This window comes from Microtus oregoni, unplaced genomic scaffold, assembly GCF_018167655.1.
Source record: "Microtus oregoni isolate MIOR12 unplaced genomic scaffold, Mior012 000026F_ref0000081, whole genome shotgun sequence".
NCBI classification, from domain to species: Eukaryota; Metazoa; Chordata; class Mammalia; order Rodentia; family Cricetidae; genus Microtus; species Microtus oregoni.
The window spans coordinates 33849676-33860932 of record NW_024543085.1 but is presented as its reverse complement, the minus strand read 5'-3'; the positions used below and the strand labels follow the sequence as shown (position 1 = coordinate 33860932).

General features: G+C 42.4%; 1 non-coding gene across 1 annotated transcript; it reads right to left on the bottom strand.

Moving 5' to 3' along the window:
* Positions 1-6074: 6074 nt before the first annotated feature.
* Positions 6075-6233, bottom strand: LOC121463536. The gene has a single exon (XR_005976447.1). It is a non-coding gene; the product is annotated as a U1 spliceosomal RNA (small nuclear RNA).
* Positions 6234-11257: the final 5024 nt, after the last annotated feature.

Genomic DNA, 11257 nt, shown 5'->3' with positions numbered 1-11257 from the left:
CTGTCTCCCAAGTGCTAGAATTAAAAACTTGTGCCACTGTCGCCTGGCACACACATTTTTTTTTTTTTAATAAAGCAAACATGAAGCTGGAGAGATGCCTCAGTTGTTAAGAGTGCATACCTGAGTTCAGTTCCCAGCGCGCACATAAGGTGGTTTACAACCTCTCCTTAACTCCAGGGGACCTGACTTGGGCACCTGCATTCACATGTACATACATCTATCATGCCGCAGAAGAGAGCTGCTTACTGGTTTTCTCCTCTTAGCTTTCTCAGCCTGCTTTCTTGTGCAGTCCAGGACCACCTGCCCAGGGATGGCACAACCTGTAATGGACTGGGCCCTCCCCCGTGAATCACCTACACTGCAGACTTACCCACAGCCTGATCTCATGGAGGCATATTTCATCTGAGGCTCCTCCCTCTCTGGTCACTCTAGCTGTGTCAAGTTGACATAAAACTAGCGAGTAAAAAAAAAAAAAAAATCTGGGGGCTGGAGAGATGGCTCAGAGGTTAAGAGCATTGCCTGCTCTTCCAAAGGTCCTGAGTTCAATTCCCGGCAACCACATGGTGGCTCACAACCATCTGTAATGAGGCCTGGTGCCCTCTTCTGGCCTGCAGACATACACACAGACAGAATATTGTATACATAATAAATAAATTTTAAAAAATCTGTTAAAAATATACACATAAAACAAGCTGGGCGGTGGTGGTGCACTCCTGTAATCCCAGGAAAATACACAGTCTGGATGATGTGTATTATTGTGTTTTCCTTGAATTTTTTGATCGTGAAGGAGCTAAGTGACCAACATATATACTTTAAAGGTATCTTGATTTTAAAATATGAATCTAAGGATATATTGCTTTGGAAAATAGGTTCTTCTTTTGTTTCCACAGAGGATGAGAACCTGTGGATTCATTCCAGGCTAATGTGGTTTGATGGACCAAGATACCCTGAAAAGTTGCTGTGAACACCCTCAAAAATTACTTCATTCAACAAAAAACAGGAAACGGTTTGTAGAGAACTATGCTCAAATTCCCAAATATTGTTTATAAATGTTTGTTTATATTTCAAGGGGCATATGCTATAGAGATTTGCGTTGGTATGGATCTTGGTTTATTGATGCAAATTTAAGGTCAATATTGTTATACTGTGTATATGTATTTTTGCTCTTGATTAAGGTATTGTGTTTGTATAACTCATTTAAAAATGTAATGTATAATTAAGAAATATATGTTAGCCAGGCGGTGGTGGCACACACCTTTAATCCCAGCACTTGGGAGGCAGAGACAGGCGGATCACTGTGAGTTCAAGGCCAGCCTGAACTACAGAGCAAATTACAGGACAAGCTCCAAAGCTACAGAGAAACCCTAGCTCAAAAAACTAAAAAGAAGAAGAAGAAGAAGAAGAAGAAGAAGAAGAAGAAGAAGAAGAAGAAGAATATATGTTAATAGATAATCATCTGTAATAGTCAAGCTTGTAGTCATATTTTCTAGATGGACAGATATGTACTTTAGATGGATGGGCATTCTTCAAACCTTTCAAAGACCTTCAGAATATGGCATTTAAAATGTTTAAGAACTTAGGACTTTTCATGACTATGAGACACAACTCCTCCTGGCAGCACCAATTTCTTCAAGAGGAAGATGGGCACTGAAGAGGCTCCTTATGGAGTTTACTAGCCATTTGGAGAAGCAACTGCTCTTGCCTGGACTGCTTGATATGCAGGACCCACAGAGAAATGACTGCTGAACCTGCCTTTGAGACGGTCCTTTGGGGTTCCCGCTTCATGAAAGAGTCTGCCAGATATTCTGCAGGACCAGAAGAAAGTGACTGACAAATTGCCAATATAGGCAGAAATGTCTTTGAAATTTCCTGCTTCATGGACAAGTCTGCTGGATGCTATAGGCCTGTGGGCTAAAGATGGATGCCCCAATGATACAGAAAAACCTTAGGTGACAGTCCAGGCAGTGAGATGTCTCTGTCATTTCTAGAGTTTTGGAAGTTGCTAACAAGGCACTTCCTGTTAACTTAGGTAATATTATATCCTTTGATGGAGTCTTTGATGGAGTTGAAGAGTAGATAGTAATAATATGGTTTTCCTTAGTTATGATAAAAGATAAAATAGATATAAATATTGTAACTGTAATTCTTGCTTAATAACTGTTTTATGTTGCGCCGCTCATATTACTACAGTTGGCGCCTAGACATGTGGACAACTAAACCCATTTAAAAAACCTGAGAAGGCTTAAAAATAAGGGAGAGAGAGTTTAACACAGATTTTTGCTGTTTGTTGGTGGCGTGCTGTAGAGAGATTTCCTGATTCGGCAACAGTAGCACAAAAAACGCTGTGTCATTTTAAAGCGCGACTTCCTGGGGCTGTGCCGCCATTGTGATCTCTGTCTGGCTCCTGCGGGAGACAGAGCTTTTGAATAGAGCATTTGGAGTAAAGGGCTATGATTTGTTTGATGGCAACTAGACTCGCTGTGTTCTCGGGTCTGCTCTGCTTGTTAGAGGCAAGCAAGCGCCTCATCTAAGAGAGGCTTCCTGACTCAGCTTTAGCTGCAAAGCCTGCAGCTCATTAAGAGGTCCTGCCACGAAACACTTAAATGGTGTTGACGAAAAGCTGAACGCATGCTTTTCGGTTTTCAGCCTTAGCAGGAAAAAAGCTGCGCTGTTTAAAAATGCTGGCTTTCTGGGCTGCCCTGCCAGGGCAAACTCTGACTCTTTTACCAGGCGGTTTGTGCGGTTTGCAAGCACAGGCTGCTGAAGCTCCCTTGCTGGCTACAGCCAGTACCTCAGCCTTGAGGCTGGAAAGCTAAGGAATGGGCTGGATCCAGCCGGCAAAGCCACGCCTTTAATCCTACTGAGATTGCTTGGTAAATTAAAGACTCGTGTGGTCAGAAAAAGAGAGATATACAGTAAAGAGAGATTCAAAGACAGAGAAAATTTCTGAATGGTTTAAAGTGTGTTAAAAATATATGCAGGGGGGCTGGAGAGATGGCTCAGCGGTTAAGAGCATTGCCTGCTCTTCCTAAAGGTCCTGAGTTCAATTCCCGGCAACCACATGGTGGCTCACAACCATCTGTAATGGGGTCTGGTGCTGTCTTCTGGCCTGCAGGCATACACACAAACAGAATATTGTATACATAATAAATAAATAAATATTTAAAAAAAAATATATGCAGACTAAAAGTTGAAGTTCTTAAAGTAAAAAACAAAAAAAGGAAGAGAGTTGTTGTGTGTGGTAGCACACGCCTTTAATCCCAGTGCCTAGAAGGCAGAGGCAAACAGATCTCTGTGAGTTCAAGGTGTAGTAGCTTACACCTTTAATCCCAATGCCTGGGAGGCAGAGACAGGCGGATCTCTGAGAGTTCAAAGACAGCCTGGTCTACAGAGTTACTTCAGGTCAAAGATACAGAGAACCTGTCTCAAAAAGCAAAAAGTTAAAAGTAAAAATAAACGAAATAGAGGTTAAAACAAAGCTGTACAAAGATGGAAAATACACAGAGAATCTTGATACTGTATGCTATTATGCTCTCTTTGAACTGTTTAAATGCTGAGGAAGGAGCAACAGATGCTAAAAGATATTTATTTATAAATGCTGCTGAACTAATCCAACATAGATATTTTAAAAATGCCTTGAATTTGAAATTTGGATCTAAGGACATGATGCTTTGGAAAGGAGTTTCTTATTTTGTTTTCACAGAGGATGAGACGCTGTTCATTTCTTCTATTCCGATTTGGTATGATGGACCACGCCCTCCTGAAGGGTTGCAGTGAACATCTTCAGAAAATTGCTTCGCTCAACTGCCAACTGAGATGAAACTAGCACACAGGTTATACCATGAAAGACCTAATTAACGACGCCCCCATTCAGCAGGAAGCAGTTTGGAGAGAAAAAACTGCGCCCATGTTCCCAAATATGGTTTATAAACGTCCTTTTACATTTAAAGGGGGATATGATATAGGTATGAATAATTTGCATTAGTATAGATTTTGCTTTTAGTATAGATTGAGATTTACGGTCAATTTTGTTATATGTATATGTATTTCTGATATTGATTAAGGTGTTGTGATTGTGTAGTTCATTATAAATATGTACTGTATAATTAAGAAATATAGGTTGTTAATGGATAATCATTGATAATAGTAAAGCTTGTAGTCATGTTAGTTAGATTTTCTAGATATATAGAGATATATTTTAGATAGACATTCTTCATGTCTTTCAAAGATTACAGAATAGGACATTTAATGTTTTAATAACTGAGGAATTTTCATGACAATGAGACACTCTGCTCCTGGCAGCACCAATGTACTTCAAGAGGAAGATGGGCATCGAAGAGGCACCTGATGGAGTTTGATAGCATTTGGGCAAGAAACTGCTCTTGCCTGGACTACTGCATAAACTGGACACAGAGAACCCGCAGAGAGAGGACTACTGAACTTGCCTAAGGTGAGATGATCTTTCGGGGTTCCTGATTCATGAAAGAGTCTGCGAGACATTCTGCAGGACACAACAGATAGTGACTGAACTGACTTTGAATTTTCCTGCTTTATGGAAATGTCTGCTGGATACCATGGGCCTGAAGGCTGAAGATGGATGCCCCAACGGTACAAAAGAACTTTGGGTGACTGTCCAGGCAGCGAGATGTCTTTGTCATTTCTAGAGTTTGAAGTTTCTTAGTTCTTGTTTACTTAGGTAATATTATATCTTTCTGGAGTTTTTGATGGAGTTAAGAATAGTTAGTTATAGTTATAGTTTTCCTTAGTTATGATAAAGATTATTGTAACTTTTACTTGATAACTGTTTTGTTATATGTAATTTTGCTATGTTAAAGCCTTTTTTTTTTGTTTAAACCGAAAAAGGGGAAATGATGGAGGAAGGTCATTGGCTAATAAAGGCACTGCCCTGGCCCATTTTATTGGTTAGAGGATAGGTGGGAGGAGAAAACAGGACAGAACACTGGGAGGAAGAGGAAGTGAGGTCAGAGACTCCACAGCTCTGGTCTCGGGAGCAGACTCCTCAGAGAGACGCCATGCTCCGCACGCGATCCGACCCAGGATGGACATAGGCTAGAATCTTCCCGGTACGACCGGTGCTACAGTTTATTAGAAATGGGTTGATCGGGATATCAGAATTAGCCAGTAAGGGCTAGAGCTAAAGGGCCAAGCAGTGCTTAAAAGAATACAGTGTCTGTGTAATTATTTTGGGGCATAAGCTAGCCGGGCAGGCGGCCGGGGTTCTGGGAACGCAACCCCACCACCCTTATTACTTCAGTTTTATGTAATTTTACTATGTTAAAGTTAAAACATTCCTTTTTATTTAAACAGAAAAGGGGAGGTGATGTGGGACTCCCCTCTGTATGCTGTGAATGCCATTGGTTAATAAAGAAACTGGCTTGGCCTGATAGGGTAGAACAGAGCTAGGCAGGGAAAACTAAACTGAATGCTGGGAGAAGAAAGGCAGAGTGAAAGAGAAGCCATGGAGCCGCTGCCAGAGACAGACAGGCTAAAACCTTGCCTGTAAGCCATGATCTTTGTGGTAAAATATAAAATAATGGAAATGGGTTAAACTGAGATGTAAAAGCTAGCCAATAAGAAGTTAGAGCTGATGGACCAAGCAGTGATTTAATTAGTACAGTTTCTGTGTGGTTATTTTGGGGGTCTGGGCAGCCAGCCGGGAAACAAACAAGTGACCTCATACAACAGTCTCCCTAAAACATCAACGTGGAATTCACCTTTCTTCGGTTGTTGCCCTCCTCAGCTATCATTTATCGTACAGTCAGAATTGTTTGGTTAACACGTGTACATATCACGTCAAGGGAAGAGATTTCCTTTGAACAAGGTGCAGAGAGCTCACACCATTCTTATTTTCTCTTTCTTCTTTAAAAGCAGGAGAGGGGTGATGGTGGTGCACAGCTTTAATCCCAGCACTCAGGAGCAGAGGCAGGTTCTGAGTTTGAGGTCAGCCTGGTCTGCATAGTGAGATCCAGGACAGTTAGGGATACACAGAGAAACCCTGACTTGAAAATAAATAAATAAATAAATAAATAAATAAATGAATGAATGAATAAAAGCAGGAGAGGGTGCGAGCACAGTCCCCACCACAGACTCTGAAGTCGAGTTTTCCATGTTTTGGGAAATCTCAGGGATCAGCACACCAGAGTGCAATGGAGAACTCTCCCCCTGGGAGAATCGCCTTTGTAGTCATGCTATTGCCCCTGCCAGGCAAGTATACATCATTTTTCTTTTGTGAGAACAAAGTTACACTGTCTCGCTAATTAGTTGAACATATAATTAGTATTTAGTAATGGCTAACAAATGTAGTGACTTATACTTGTAATCCCAGCTCTTGGGAGGCAGAGACAGGAGGATTATTGTGATTTTAAGGCCAACACCCTGTCTCAAAACGACAAATATGGGAGGGTGGTGGTGGCACACGCCTTTAATCCCAGCACTTGAGAGACAGAGGCAGTTGGATCTCTGTGAGTTCAAGACCAGCCTGAGCTAGAGAGCGAGTTCCAGGACAGCCAGGACTGTTATGCAGAGAAACCCTGTCTCAAAAAAAACAAACATACAAACAAAACCAATCCTCCACCCCCACCAAAAAATAAAAAATAAAACCCCAAATATTAGTAATCACTAAAGTGCTGGTGCTGCTATTATGGAGGAAAAGGTAAATGTTAGGAATATTTTCTAACAGAGCCTCTCTGCTGGTGCAAAGGAATCCAATCAGACTAGATTAAACCAAATTAAGTACCCGAGTTTAATAGACAGCAGACTACCGGGTGGCCAAGAGCATGGCAGGGGGAAGACAGAGGGAGTGGCACAAACAAACACAAAACCACATGTTCCTTGTTCTAGTGCTACCCTAAATACCCTGTGGGTTCGTGGGGTCAGTGCTTGGCAGGCTGGGAATTGAAGTCCAAGCCCTTGTCAGGCAGGGGTGACACCACTCAGTATTACAGTAAACTAGAATGCCTTTTTGTAAACTTGGCTCCTTGCCTTCTCTATATTTCCAGCCTCCTTTGTTGTCTCTGAAGATCTCAAATTTACTCTTTTTGTTTGTTTTGTTTTTGTTTCTCGAGACAGAGTTACACTATTCAGCTCTGGCTGTCCTAGAACTCACTTTGTAGACCAGGCTGTCCTCGAACTCACAGAGGTCCACTTGCCTCTAGGATTAAAGGCATGTGCCACCACTGCCCAGCTGTAAATTTAAAAAAAAAAAAAAGTATCTGATCTTTCCTTTCCCCTGCTTTTCTTGTTTTCTATTCTTTACAGTCTGGGGATCGAATCTAAGACCTTGAGCACACTTGGCAAGAGGTTTAACACTAAAATGTGTCTACAGCGCTCTTTGCACTTAAGAGATGTTTAAATTTATTTATGTGTGTGTGCACACGTATGTACAAAGGCCAGAAGAGGCTGTCGGATCAGCCCAGAGCCGAAGTAACAGGTGGTTACAATTCAGGCATTGTGCTGGCCGTCACCTGACAGGATGCCCTTGCCAGTACTCAGGCAGTACTCTGACCTGCTCAGGGTTCCTGACAGCGACCTCACTACACCAATGTCCCCTCATAAAAGGCATCCCCGCCTTCTTCCTCTCTCTGCCTCCCTTTCCCCTTTTCCGCAGCTGCTCCTGTCTCCAGAGTCTGGTTTTCTCCCTCCTTTCCTCCTTTTCCCATTCCCTTCTCCTGATAAAGCCCTCCACATGAGCTCTGTCGCATCGCATGATGGCTGTCTCTCCCTCGCCCGCCATTATCTTTTCAACTATAACAACAAGTGGTTGTGAGTGGCCTGACATGGGCGGTGGGAACTCAACTCTGGTCCTCTGTTAAAATCAGCAAGCACTCTTTAACCTCTGGGCCAGCTCTCCAGCCCCCTCACATTCTAAGACAGGGTCTCACTAGGCAGGTTTTGAAATTGTTCCTGCCTTAGCCTCCTAACTGACTGGGATTGCAGGTTTGGTTTTTTGTTTTTGTTTTTTCTTTTTCCTTAAAACTTGGCCTCGGCAATCCTGCTATGACTGCCGCGGGCACCTTCTTGGAACCGTTCATTACTCTTGTAAACCTGTCACATTCTTCTTCTTTTTTAAATTTATTTATTTTATGTGCGTTGGTATTTTGCTTGTATGTCTGTCTGTGCGAGGGTGTAAGATCTTGGACTTACAGACAGTTGTGAGCTGACATGTGGGTGCTGGGAGTTGAGCCCGTGTCCTTTAGAGGAGCAGGTAGTTTTCTTAACCACTGAGCCACCTCTCCAGCCCCAGGGATGACAGGTTTTGACACTAGTCCTAGATAAACTACTTTTACATGATAGTAATCAGATAAAAACATGATAAACTACTTTTACATGATAGTAATCAGATAAAAACATGATAAACTACTTTTACATGATAGTAATCAGATACCGGGAGTTTTGTTGGTTGTAGGTTTTTGTTTTGGAGACTGGGTTTCACTCTGTCTGTCACCCTGCCTTGTCTGAAACTATGTAGTCTGACCTGGCAATCAAGAACATTCTTCCTTCTCCTCTTCTTCCTCCTCTTTATTTATTTATTTTGAAGACAGGTGTAAATGGAGTTTCTTAGTCATACCCAGTCAGGCAATTTAAAAATATTTAAGTTGGTATATTTTATGTCTCTCTTTCAATCCCAGGTCTCTCAGCAGCTGGCTCTCACCCATTGGCCATCAAAAATTTCAAAATTCAGGATCCAGACTCCCTGGCTTTTTTATTATTTCATTTGTCTCTTTAAAGGCTATGATTTTTTTGACTATTTATTCCTTTCTATAACTGTAGATACTATTTTTTTTCTTAAGCCTACGCACATTGTAAAGCAAATTGGAACCTGTTTAGAGGTTTTTCTGTCCAGACCACTTTTACTTTTAGCCTTTTTTTCTTGCTTTTTTTTTTAATATTTATTTATTTATTATGTATACAATATTCTGTCTGTGTGTACATCTCCATGCCAGAAGAGGGCACCAGATCTCATTACAGATGGTTGTGAGCCACCATGTGGTTGCTGGGAATTGAACTCAGGACCTTTGGAAGAGCAGGAAATGCTCTTAACCACTGAGCCATCTCTCCAGCCCCTTTTTCTTGCTTTTTTAATTAAAAATTTCCGCCTCCTCCCCGCCTCCCTTTTCCCTCCCCCTCCCCCCCACCCCTCCCTTCCCCCTCTCCAGTCTGAAGAGCAGTCAGGGTTCCCTGCCCTGTGGGAAGTCCAAGGTCCTCCCCCGCCTCCATCTTGCTCTAGGAAGGTGAGCATCCAAACAGGCTAGGCTCCCACAAAGCCAGTACATGCAGTAGGATCAAAACCCAGTGCCATTGTCCTTGGCTTCTCAGCAGCCCTCATTGTCCGCCATGTTCAGAGAGTCCGGTTTTATCCCATGCTTTTTCAGTCACAGTCCAGCTGGCCTTGGTGAGCTCCCAATAGATGCACCCCTCGAGATCCAGACTTCCTTGCTCATGTTCTCCCTCCTTCTGCTCCTCATTTGGACCTTGAGAGCTCTGTCCAGTGCTCCAGTGTGGGTCTCTGTCTCTATCTCCATCCATCGCCAGATGAAAACAAACCTTTAAACTGCTAAGCAGAGTGAATATCTGCCCACGACCTTGGTGACTGACTCCGCCCGCTTTTGGGGTACTGAAAGTCAAGCCTAAAGCTCACAGCCCAGTTGGAGGTTCGTAAGAATTGCATTAAACCTTTCCTAGAGCTCTAGAATGCCAATGCTTGTGCTGTGGCAGGCAGTTTTACTTAGTTTGTTTCTACTTAACATATCAGCTGCTCAAGAACTCACTGTCCCACAAAAACTCTTGAAGGAACCACCTCCTTTTCTATTTTTAAAAGTTTTCTCAGGTTCTATGGAAATTTGATAGCTTCACGTTGCTATATCATTTGTAATCTGAGATCTCTCTACCACCTGCCAGTTCCTGAATAATCACTTAGTGGCTTATGTTTATTTAAATGTTTGACTGACTGCTCAGGCTTATTACTAGTCTGCTCTTACATTTAAATTAACCCATATTTCTTACCTATGCTTGCCACATGGTTCATGGCTTATTACCTCATTTCTTACCTGTCTTACTTAATCTGAGGCTGGTTAGCATCTCCCAGACTCCGCCCTTCTCTTGTATCCCTGCTTGGATTTTTCTACCTGGCTCTATCTTGCCATGCCATAGGTCAAAACAGCTTTATTTATCAATGAGAGCAACACATATTCACAGCATACAGAAAGACCATTCCACACCAGACAAGGCTTCTCTGTGTAGCTCTGGCTGTCCTGGAACTCACTCTGTAGACCAGGTTTGATAGTTTGAATGCAGTTGGCCCCCATAATCTCATAGGGAGTGGTACTATTAGGAGGTGTGGCTTTGTTGGCGAAGCGTGTCACTGTGGGGGCAGGCTTTTGAGAATTCCTATGCTCAGGATACCACCCACTGTATCAGTCAACTTCCTGTTGCCTGCAAGATGTAGGACCCTCAGCTCCCTCTCCAGCTCATCTGTGTTCATGCCCCCATGTTTCCCATCATGATGATAATGGACTAAACCTCTGAAACATAAGTGAGAGCCACCCCAATTAAATATTTCCTTTATAAGAGTTGCTGTGATTGTGGTGTTAATTTCACAGCAAAAGAAACCCTAGGACAGGGGGCTGGAGAGATGGCTCAGAGGTTAAGAGCATTGCCTGCTCTTCTAAAGGTCCTGAGTTCAATTCCCAGCAACCACATGGTGGCTCACAACCATCTGTAAAGGTCTGGTGCCCTCTTCTGGCCTGTAGGCACACATACACAGACAGAATATTGTATACATAATAAATAAATAAATATTAAAAAAAAAAAAAAGAAACCCTAGGACAGAAGTTGGTACCAGGAACTGGGGTATTGCTGTGTTAAGCCAGAACATGTTTTCCTCTTGAGGAATTTGGACTTTGATACTTTGGTTTATGGAAGCAGTGGAATGTTTTAAGAACTGCTTAATGAGCCATACTAGTAGGAGCATGGAAACAGCCAAGAGTCATCTGAACTGCTGGGGGGCTCACTCAAGAGGTTTCAGAGGAGAAGAATTTGAACATGTTGCCTATAGATAGTTATTGTGATATTTTGAAGAAAGTGGGTGCCTTTTGCCCTTGTCTGAAGAATCTGATAAAGTGAAGAGTTTTGAATTAATTCCATTGGCAGAAGAAATCCCCAAACAGCCTGGTATAGACTCTGTTGTGGGGTTATTAGTGGTAACTCTAATGAAGATTTATAATGAAAAGGAGCAAGC